At 45.3% G+C, this 11,151-nt stretch overlaps 1 long non-coding RNA gene and 3 other non-coding genes across 4 annotated transcripts; all 4 read left to right on the top strand.

Moving 5' to 3' along the window:
- The first annotated feature begins 133 nt into the window (after nucleotides 1–133).
- On the top strand, nucleotides 134–3,700 carry LOC102902073. The gene is made up of 5 exons (XR_890097.3): nucleotides 134–291; nucleotides 629–740; nucleotides 2,381–2,435; nucleotides 2,887–2,966; nucleotides 3,457–3,700. It is a non-coding gene; the product is annotated as an uncharacterized LOC102902073 (long non-coding RNA).
- On the top strand, nucleotides 465–555 carry LOC111559978. Its single transcript, XR_002741438.1, has one exon. It is a non-coding gene; the product is annotated as a small nucleolar SNORD12/SNORD106 (small nucleolar RNA).
- On the top strand, nucleotides 2,217–2,307 carry LOC111559979. Its single transcript, XR_002741439.1, has one exon. It is a non-coding gene; the product is annotated as a small nucleolar SNORD12/SNORD106 (small nucleolar RNA).
- On the top strand, nucleotides 2,665–2,758 carry LOC111559980. The gene has a single exon (XR_002741440.1). It is a non-coding gene; the product is annotated as a small nucleolar SNORD12/SNORD106 (small nucleolar RNA).
- Nucleotides 3,701–11,151: the final 7,451 nt, after the last annotated feature.

The raw sequence follows: 11,151 nt of genomic DNA, 5'->3' as shown, positions 1-11,151 counted from the left end.
GGGAAGGGGGCGGGGCTAGGGCGGCCTTGACAACCATAAGATAGCCTTCGCCCCGGCGACTCCGAGACTACATTTCCCAGAGAGCCCCGCGTGGCGCGGGAGGGAACGGGAAGTGCCACAGGCACAGTGCGCAGGCGCGAGAGCCTCCTCTGGTTATATAAGAGAGGTCTAGGGCGTTTCTCGTTCCTTTGCGTCTTTGGCCCTGGTTCTTCTATCTCGTGTTGGGTCGTACCTCATCCGACCCATCCGATGAAGTCTGGGCCCGGAAACTCGGGTTTGCTACTGTGTGTGGTGAGTGGAGATCCTGTTGTTTTCTCTTCGAGATCTCTGTTCCTCCTTTTTCCTCTTTGCTGTCGCCCCTGCCCGGTCTCTCTCTACTGACCTTAAATGGGCCTTAAGGCTTTGAGGAGACGAGTTTAAACTGGGAAAAATCCGCGCCTGCCTGCGGACCTGAGGAGTCCTTGGCTGGTGTAAATGATGACTTCGCTTTTTTCCCCATCAGATCGACAATGGTGATGTCTTTGAACACTTGCCAGTTAGTTCTGATACACCAGCCTCACGAGGCCCGGCCATGTTCTTTTCCAACCGTGGGAAGGATGGCGATTGATGCCCCTTTTCTGGTTCGCAGGTTAGCGCGATCAGAGGGTACCGAATGGATCTTGGAAGAGGGAGGCACTCGCTGCTGGGCCTCCAAGAGACCCCCACGTAGACGTCTCCAGCCTTCGGTCTCCTGACTTGGGGTAAGCATAGGTCTCCTGGCCTATTGTAGGAAATGCGTGCTGTGGGGAGCCTTTTCACCTGCTAAGCAGACTTGGGGGGAAAGAAATGAAGATTTTAATTTTTGACAGAGCGTGAGTGGGGGAGGAGCAACAGAGAAGACAGGATCTGAAGCGGGCTCCGTGCCCATTGCAGTGAGCCCCATGCAGGACTGGAACTCGCAAACTGAGTCGTGACCTGAGCCAAAGTAGGATGCTCAATGGACTGAGCCACCCAGGTGCCTTTCTTTGTCTTTTTTAATGTTTATTTTGAGAGAGCATTCCCCTGAGTGCAGAGCCAGATGAGCGACTTGATCTCATGAATTGTAAGATCATGGCCTGAGCAGAAGTCAGGAGTTAAGAGGCTCAACTGACTGAGCCACCCAGACGATCCAAGGAATGATCTCTTTAAGGTGAATAGATGCTAATTTTGAGAGTACGTGGGAGTGGAGGTGAGACCAAGAGAGGGGGTAAGAGAATCCTGACTGAGCCACCCCAGGGCCCCTAGCTCATTGTTAAATGCCTTAGTGCTCCTGAAAGCACATTTTTGGGGTCCCATTTCTTCACATGTGATGTGGGTTTTTTGGTTTTCGTTTTTGTGATACACCGTTGTGTGCACTTAGATTTCCAAGTGGATGGATAACACGAGCATGGGGCAGCCTGGTGCGGTGGAGGCCGAGGCTGTGTGTGCTGGTGGTAAAAGGGTTCACCTAAGGCAGAACAAGGGAGATGGAATACACTGCAAGGGAGAGACTGGCAGGAGGCAGTGCGGGGGTGGGGGTGTAGTTACGAGAGACTTTAAAATTCTAAGTAGTCTCGGGGCGCCTGGGTGGCGCAGTCGGTTAAGCGTCCGACTTCAGCCAGGTCACGATCTCGCGGTCCGGGAGTTCGAGCCCCGCGTCGGGCTCTGGGCTGATGGCTCAGAGCCTGGAGCCTGTTTCCGATTCTGTGTCCCCCTCTCTCTCTGCCCCTGCCCCGTTCATGCTCTGTCTCTCTCTGTCCCAAAAATAAATAAACGTTGAAAAAAAAAAATTTTTTAAATTCTAAGTAGTCTCTACACCCTTTGTGTAGCTTGGATTCCCGACTCCAAGATTGAGTCACATGCTCTACCAACCCAGCCAGCCAGATTGATGCCCCACGTAAGGATTTTTTTTTATTTTTAAAGAAAAGCGAAGTGTGTTGACCTAGACGCTCAAGCTAATCTTGCACTGTATACCCTTTAAATTCACTTGAGTCCAGGAATGACCTCTTAAGGGTAGGACTTAACTGGGGGGACAGAATTTTCTTAAAACTTGCAGTCCCAGAGTGTTTCTGTAAGTACACCCTCAGAAAGCAGGGGTGTCTTAGTTGTTACTGCCAACAGAATACAGGTGTGCTCAAACATTGACTATGCAGGTGTTAGAAGTAGATCAAGCAAATATTCCTTGTTCAGTCCTTTTTCTGCGAGAACAAGAGCTCCCTACTGGCATATATGATGACTGAACTTTTTTCCCCAACAGATCGACCATGTTGATCTAACTTTTCTAAGCCAGTTTTTGTCTGATATGCCAGTTGGAGCAGCTCCTCTATTCCCCACACCCTTGGGCATCTAGCTGATTGGGACCTCCTGTTTTTTTTCATCTCAGATTTACTGTTGGCAGAAAGCAGGCTTCCAAGTGGACCAGGAGTGGGAAGGGCTTGGTAAGTGATGTCCACGTGGCTGAGTAGACACAGGATCTGGAGAAGGGAGAGGTAGTAACTGCTTTTCTTTTAAATTGTAAGTGATCTCTACACCCAGCATGCAGCTCAAACTCAGGACACTGAAATCAAGAGTTGCATACTCTTCCGACTAAGCCATCCAGGCACCCCTACTTTCACTTTAATTTTAAATGTGGGGATTGTCCTCGTGTTCTGTTCTAACTCAAATTTGGCCATTGCAGCTGATGACATAACTTTTTTCCCCATCAGATCGACCCTGTTGATCTAACTGAACCATTAGCCAGTGTTTTGTCTGATGCTTTGGCCCCAGAGATAACTTCTATCTCTATCCTTCTATGTGGGTTTTGTTTTTAGTGGGGTTTGAGCTTGCTCTGCTTTTTTCCTCCCAGGAATTGGGTCCTTTATCTTGGTTTTATCTGCTAACTTCTTACAGGTCCGCAGCCCTGTGAGGCACAGGGCAGTAAGTCGATTGATGTAGACTGATCTGCTTGTTTCAAGTCTGTCCCATAACAGGTGAGGTTTCTGCAAATGGCATTATTTGTCAGTCCCCTTGTAAGAAGGTTAAATGTGCTTCTTCCCCACCCCCCCCCCCCCCAATAGTGGTGTTGGATTTGCCCGCTAGGGAATAACCTAGGAACCCATTTCCCAAGTGGGTGTATAAAACAGGAGGGGAGAATTGAGGAAGACTTAGCCTATTGGTACTGCTAGGTCTTGGAAGAAGGGGAAAAATGAAGTTAATTCTGTCTGTCTTGGCAGAAAATACAAAAAAGCAGGAAGCTCCAGGTCATGTTTCAATTGGGATTCTTTTTTGTAAGAAAATCCTTGCTACATGGACCTCCTCTTGAACATGGCAGCTTGCTTCTAGAATGTTTGGTACTTATTTGTACATCCACCTAGTTCCTGAAGTCTTAACCAGATGTCTCATATCCTAAACAAGGAGCATTTTATATCAGAATTACATGTCAGTATTACTGATTGTAATCTTTTTTTTTTTTTTTTTTAGGACTTTCTCAACTGGAGTTTGAATACAAGCCTCGAAAAAGATTGGCCTTGACCTTGTGCTTTTCTGACAAAGGATAATTAATAGTTCTGGATGAATCAGTCTCACAAGGCTTTTGTGTAACCTGAAGACTGTCTAGGGGCCTGTGTGCATTTTGAAGAATAAAGAATTATTGTTGAACTGTGGTAAAATTTCTAACTTGTATCTCCCAATCTGGAGTAAGAAAATAAAATTCTTCAAATAAAAATGCTCTTATAGTTGGTTAACAGATAAACCTTGAACCCAGGGGTAATTAACAAAATGTCTACAGGGGTCAAACTCCAGGGACAGAGCAAATGGAGGGCAGATCCCAAACTTGGACAAACAGGATTGTATACACTAAAGTACAGATTCTTTGCTTTATAGGTGACTTAATGAGATTAGTAAATGGGATTGGGGCTATACTTGATTTGGAAAATACCAGACTGGCCAATTTTCCTTCTCCTTTGTCTCCTCCTAGTGTTTCTTCCCCTTGCCCAATAATTGTAACAAATGTCCTAAGAGTCTAAACTGAGAAAGATGGCATTCCACACTGGGCCATTTATACTGTGCCTTATAAGCTAGCTCTTGGTATTGACTCCGGTGATCACCTCTCCTTGAGTGTGTTGGACCTAGTAATTCCAGTGACTAGAAAAACACAGAAGAGGGTAGGTCACAAGATTAGATTCCTGATTTGCTAATTCTCTGGCTAGTTCCCTTCATACCAGTCTTTGTTGAAGCAAGCTCTCCTGTGAAACATCTATGCAACAAGGTGGACTCCAGCCACGGACTGAATTGGGGAGCAGATCCTTCCCCAGACAAAATCTAAGATTAAGTCCCTGAATTCAGCCAGCTGACCTTCCCTGAATTTCTTGTCAGCACATTAGAAACTGGTCCCCAAGCTACATTTCCAGACTTGTGTTCCCCTTCCTGTATTCAATTTAAACTTAAAAAGCTGAACTGATCCCTCCCACAGTCCTATCCCAGGTATTGGCAACACCTTCAGTCTAGTTGCTCAGGCTGAAAACCTTGGGAATTAACCCTTGACATTTTGCTTGTGTGAATCCTATTGGTTTCTGCCTTCAAGTTAATCTGAAGTTTGCCCCTCTTACCATCTGTTTCTGTCACTGCTGATTCAAACCATCCTCCAAGCTTTCATTACTGTCCTTTCTACTACCACTCCCCCTTAAGATCTGTTATGCAGCTGGAGTGATGTTGAAAACCAAAGAATCACTCCGTGTCCAGCATCCCCACCTCACGCAGAGTAGAAGCCAGTCAGCAGCCCGCACCATCTTCCTTGATTTCTGACCTCCCATCCCTTTGTCTCAGCCATCAAACTTCCTTCCCCTTGAGGATCACTCCTACTTCAGAATATTTGGACTCGATGTTCCCTCTGCCTGGAGTGACCAATCCTAGCCTCTTCGTATCTTTGCCTGGTTCACTCCCTTGTCTCAATCAGCTGTTTATTCAATGTCACCCTCTCTGGGGACCTATCTAAAATAATCTGTTCCCTTTCTATTCCTTTACCCTGTATTTTATTTTCATATTACTACTGCCTAATAAATAGTACCTATGCATGTGACATTTTTAATATATATATATATATACATATATATATATATAGTGTGTGTGTGTATATATATATGATATATAGTATGTGTGTGTGTGTATATATATATATGTATATATACATAGTATGTGTATATAGTGTATTGTCAATGTTCCCTCACCCCCGCCCCTATTAAACCAGAACTCCATGTAAGTAGCAACTTTCCCTTTGTAGCCCCTCCACAGCAAGTGGCACAGTCCCTGGCATGTGGTAGGCCACTCACTAAGTATTTGTTAAATGAAAGAATGAATCACACACTTCGCCTTTTGGCTGGACTGTGCTAAAGCACTTGACATGCACACTTTGTTACTCATCACAACAGCCCAGTGAGGAGAAAACTGACATGATTCTTACCCCAATTGTACAGGTGGGGGAGTGACGCTCAAAGAGTCAGTTCCCCAGCTCTATACAAGAGACAGAATTGGGTCACCAACTGATGTGTTTGATTCCAAAGCGCCCCTCCTTTTTCCTCTCCAATTTATTGCCTTCTACTAGAACAGGAAGGTTTTCTGTTCTTATCCTCTGCAGTTTCCAGACCTATTCCTTGCATATAGTAGGTGCTCAATAAGGCAAAAATGGCCAAATGATTCCTTTGGTCATTGAATTATCACTCACAAACCGGCAGCATGAAGACATAATCCATTCCATAAGTATTGAGTACCTACCATGTGCCAGGATCTGTTCTAGGTGTGAGAATATAAATAGTGTGTGTGTGTGGGGGGGGGGGGGCGGGTATTGCGAATGTGGAAAATGAACTTGCCAATGGAGGAAAGAAGAATAAAAAATAGTATGTTGGGGTGCCTGTGTAGCTTAGTTGGTTGAACTCTTGGTTTCAGCTCAGGTCACGATCTTCTGGTTCGTGGGATGGAGCCCTGTGTCGGGGTCTGCTGACAGTGTGGAGCCTGTCTTTCTCCCCACCTCTCTGCCCCACCCTCGCTCATTCTCGCCCTCTCAAAGTAAAAAATTAAAAAAAAATAGCCTGTTATTTAATGATGAATACAATAGAGAAAACCCATTACAGTGGGGAAAAGGGATAAAAATGGAAATGTCAAGGTGGTCATTTGGGTACAGAGCTGAACTAGATCAGAGGGTAAGTTGTGTGAATATCAGTGGGATAGTACATTGCAGGCCAGTGCAAAGGCCTTGAGGCAAAAACATGCCTGTTGGTTGCTGTGTTGAGAGTAGAAAGGAGGCCAGCGTGGCTTTGAGTGGAAAATTGGAAGGTCTGGTCATTGTGGACTCGTTTTCCTACCTGGTAATAATGACTGTGGCTGAATAACATCCATCCCTTTGGGCAGGGATGCCCTTGTGCTTTCCAGGTCACCACAGGTCTCACCATGGTCTGCTTCCCTCTTAGGTACCGGCCCCTGCAGTAATAATCATAGTAACCACGGCTAACATTTACTGAGCCCTCACTATGTGTTAATTACAGTTCTTTACATGTAATAAAATATTCTTCCAACAACCCTGTGAGGCAGGCTGTGTTATTAACCTCATTTGACAAGCGAAGGAATGGTCTCAGGTGAAACAACTTGCCCAAGGTCAACACAGCTGGTAAGAGTGGCAGAGCCAGGATTCAAGCCCTGTCCGTCTGGCTCTTAAGTGCAGCCAATAGCTCGTATGCCGCCTAATGGATGTAGGAAAGAGTCAATTTTTGGCTCTTAAAAGTTCAAATGCTTTTGCTGGGTTTTCTTGTTGGAAGAAGTGGCCCCAAATGCCTGCCAGCTAGGAACCAAAGAAGCTCCTGAGAGATCTCCCACCCACCTTGTTTCTTGGGTTTGCTGTCACTGCTTCCCTGAGCTCCAGGGCCAATGGTAGGTCTCGGATACCCGAATTCTGCATCCTGTGTCCCTAGCTTCAGTCCCACCAGTTGATGCTTCAGTCTTATTTTACTTCTTTGTCCTAGCAGAGGGATCTGGCAAATAACTTCACCTCTACAAGCCTCAGTTTCCTCATGTGTGAAATAGGGGTTCATAACAATATCTACTTCCGATAATTTGTAAGGTTCACTAAACTCATGTCTGCAAAGCATTTAGCCCAAGGCGTGGAAAATAGTAGGGACGCAATACATATCTAGTAAATAAACAAATCTTCCTGCCACACTGAGATGGGAGGAGGTCTGTGTTAGGGTACTATAGGGATAAATGTGTTCATTGAGTGCTTATCGTGTGTGATATTTTGTTAATTATTATTTAATCTATATCCCAACCCTGCTTGTTATTACCCCATTTTATTTTTATTTTTACTATCCCATTTTAAAGACAGGAAAACTGAGGCTCAGGGAGGTTTACCAGCTTACTTGAGGTTACACACCTTGGGAGTGACAGCTAGGATTTGAACTCCATCCTGGGCCCCTAATTTCTATGCTCTACTGTCTTGCAAGGGCTTTTGCTTGAGACCCTCACTAGCTGCATTAATGGAATCACAAGCATTTCTGGGAGGCTGTGGGGAAAGATAAGGACCCACAAATCATCTTGCAGAATTCCAGCAAGGAGATGGTATTGTCTCCCCCACACCTCACTTTTTGTTGTCCGGGAACAGAGCAATTTTATAAATGGTTGTGAGTCTGGGACTAGTCCTGACCCCTGGCATACAGCCTGTGACTTCTACCGATCTCCCATCTATAAAATGGGTATAACATTACCTTCCTCTTCAGAATCTGTGAGGATCAAATGAGATAATGTCAAAATGCTTAGTATAGCCTTGGCACAGGTTAAGTGTTCAATTAGTTATAACCATCTTCACCCAAGTAAAAAGGAATAAACTTGTGATACAGGTAACAATTTGGATGCATCCCAAGATATGAGGAGTGAGGGAAACTAGCCTCAAATGGTTACATACTGCATGATTCTATTTATTTGATATTCTTGGAAAGAAAAAACTATAGTGATGGGGAACAGTGGTTGCCAGAGTTAGGATGAGTAGGGGATGTGAATATAAAGGAATAGCACAAGGAAGTTTTGGGGTATCCTTATTGTGGTGGTGGTAACATGACTTTATACATTTTTAAAAGTTTATTTATTCTGAGTGTTGGGGGGGGGGCAGGGAGTGGCAGAAAGAGGGAGAGAGAGAGAATACCAAGCAGGTTCTGCACTGTCGGCGTGGAGCTGATGCAGGGCTTGAACTCAGTGAAACCATGACCTGAGCCAAATTGAGTCAAAACCAGTTGCCCCTATACATATGTCAAAGTTTGTAGAACTGTGCACCAGAAGAAAAACTAAAGTCAACCTTATTGTATGATAATATTAAAAAATATTAACAACAGGGGCACCTGGGTGGCTCAGTCAGTTAAGCATCTGACTCTTGATTTCGATCAGGTAATGATCTCACGGTTCGTGAGTTCGAGCCCCGAATCAGGCTCTTTGCTGTCGGCATGGAGCCTGCTTCAGATCCTCTGTCCCTCTCTCTCTCTGTCCCATTCCTGCTTCCACATGCATGAGTGCTCTCCCTCCCTCTCAAAATAAATAAACATTAAAAAAATATATATATATTAACAAAAAACATGGGCTGTAGACTTGCATTTCTTGGGTTTGAATCATAGCTCTGCCCTTTATTAACCATGCAGCTTTGAGCAAATGATTCACATCTCTGAGCCTCAGTTTCTTCATTTGCAAAGTAGGAACATGGAAACAGCCTTTGGGGATCTTTTGAGGCATAAAAGAACACATAACTCTGCTTGGAACATGGAAAGAACTTCTCACATGCTTGTTATTTTTTAGTTTCTTTTAATCTTCCTCTTTTCTCCTTCTAGATTTTGTCTACCTCATTTCTAATTATGGCTACACAATTGCCAGGGAAGATGGAGAGGGGCGCCTTCCAGGACTTGCAACTCCAGCCTGTGTCTCTAGGCGGCACTGTGGGCACATATTTCTCCAACTGGTGGGAGCAAAGCCTCCACCCTTGTGCTGGGAAGAAGGAAGATGGCCTGGTAGTGGCCTTGCAGATGGGCGAGCTTTTCAGATCGTGCAGCTAGCACTTCTGGGGTCGAGTGCAGCAGCGAAGCCTGAGAAAGGGCACATTCCCCAGGCCTGAAACGTGGGCTACTAATGGTGCCACCACTAGACTCATGCAACAAACCAGCCAGAAACAAGTGCACCCACAATCCCTTCAATCTAACACATCAGTGATCAGTTTTCACTTTCCCACGTTCCCTTCTGTCCCCATTATGTTATCATAGGAGGGTGGCTAGTAGCACGGCTGGAGCTTCCCATTCTTAAAGGAAGCCAGAAATCCTTAAACTGTTCTCAACCGATTCCAACTTTACTAACTGCGAAGACTTAGAAAATGCACATGTATGGGCCTCAGATGTCCAGGAGGCTGCCAGTTTGAGCCTGTGTCCACAGGCTTGGTTTGGGCTGTGTCCCTTCAGGACCGCCCTCATCATTCCTGAGCCTGATAAAGCACCTGATGCCCTGTTAAATGTGAATTTCAGATAAATAACAAATAATCTTTTAGTGTAAGTGCATCCTATGCAATATTTGGGACACAGTTAAAATTGTTCGTTGTTTATCTGAAATTCACACTTGACTGGGCATTCTGTATTTTTTTTTTTTGAACTTTATGTATTTATTTTGAGAGAGCAAGAGAGAGCTAGAGCACATGCACAGGGGAGGGGCAGAGAGAGAGGGAAACAGAGAGAGAATCCCAAGCAGTTTCCACACTGTCAGTGCAGATCCTGATGTGGGGCATCATCCCATGAACCTGTGAGATCATGACCTGAGCCGAAATCAAGAGTCAGTGGCTTAACCGACTGAGCTACCCAGGAGCCCCAGGCATTCCATATTTCTATTTGCTGAATCTGTCAACCTAATTCCTTGGGGGCACCTGGCTTGGGAACATGGCATCTACTCTTTAAGATGAAGATTTGATGGACTTTGTATGTTCCGAGTAACTCATTTCTCCGTCAACTTGGGTATTTTCCTTCAAGATTGTCTGGTGTGGGTGGGAGGGGGTGGGAATTGGGTTTTTCGGGTTTTCCCAACAGTTTCTAAACTGGCTTCAAAGCCTGGGTGGATGGAATTGGCAGGCCCTGTGGCCCACCCATTGGACGGGTCCCCCAATCAATTCCTCCCAAGTTCCCAATGTTAATTAATTGCTGGTCTATTTAGAAGGTGACTGTCTTTTCTTTTATCTGTTAGTCATGGCAGAAACAGACCATCTTGGGCTTATTTATATCTGTGGCTTTTTTAAAAAGAGAGAAAAGGAGGAATCTGGATCCTCTCACTTGGCAGGCTCATTTAAACAAATGGTCCTTTTGCTAAAACAGACCTGTACCACGGGGCCACAGTTTGCAGATGGGAAGGCTTGGGTTGGGGGTGGTCCTAGCAGGTGAGAGCTTTTCTTTTTTCTCTCCAATGTTAAAGTGGCAGTTGGTGCCGTCTGGAGTTCTGACATCAATTTTGGCTCTGCCTAGGTTGACCCGATGATTTTACAGCAAGAGGAGCTATGTACGAAGTGTGGTGGTATTTGTCATAGTACCTGATGCATAGAGAGCATACCTCTCTCTAAGCCCCATTACTCCCTACTCAAGTCATTCTTGTCATGACCATCATCTGTAATTGTCATTTATTGAAATGTCCTGCCGGGCTCCACACTAGGTACTTCACATGTTATAATTTATTCCCTACCTCAATTCTACAAAGGAGGTAATATTATCATCCCGACTTTATGGATGAGAAAATGGAGCTTTTTCCATTTTCTCCAGAGAGGGGGAGTGATTTACCTAAGCCAAACAGGTAGTTAATGGCTCTGCCAAGGTCTTCCCTTGCCTCCTCACCCTAGTCTACCTTGCTCAGTGCTCCTGGAGCATGGACAGCCAGAGCCCGTGCTGGGAGCTTCAATAGGAGATTGGAAGGGGGATGGTAATTGAAGTTGAGCTGGCCATTCCCCTGGCCTCACCCTGCAGCGTGCTTCTCCACCTAACTCTTCTTCCGGGTTACGGTAGCTTCTCCTTCCCTGGCTCCTTCACCCCCGTAGGGGGTGCCCCCTTCTATTTCCAGCTCCAGCGTTCCTCACTAGGCCCTGGTGGTTTCCTTATATTCTGCACACACACTTGCGGTATTCTCTAAATA

The sequence above is a fragment of the Felis catus genome, chromosome A3 (genome assembly GCF_018350175.1).
Source record: "Felis catus isolate Fca126 chromosome A3, F.catus_Fca126_mat1.0, whole genome shotgun sequence".
NCBI classification, from domain to species: Eukaryota; Metazoa; Chordata; class Mammalia; order Carnivora; family Felidae; genus Felis; species Felis catus.
The sequence above is the reverse complement of the archived record's forward strand: the minus strand, read 5'-3'. Positions and strand labels throughout refer to the sequence as shown.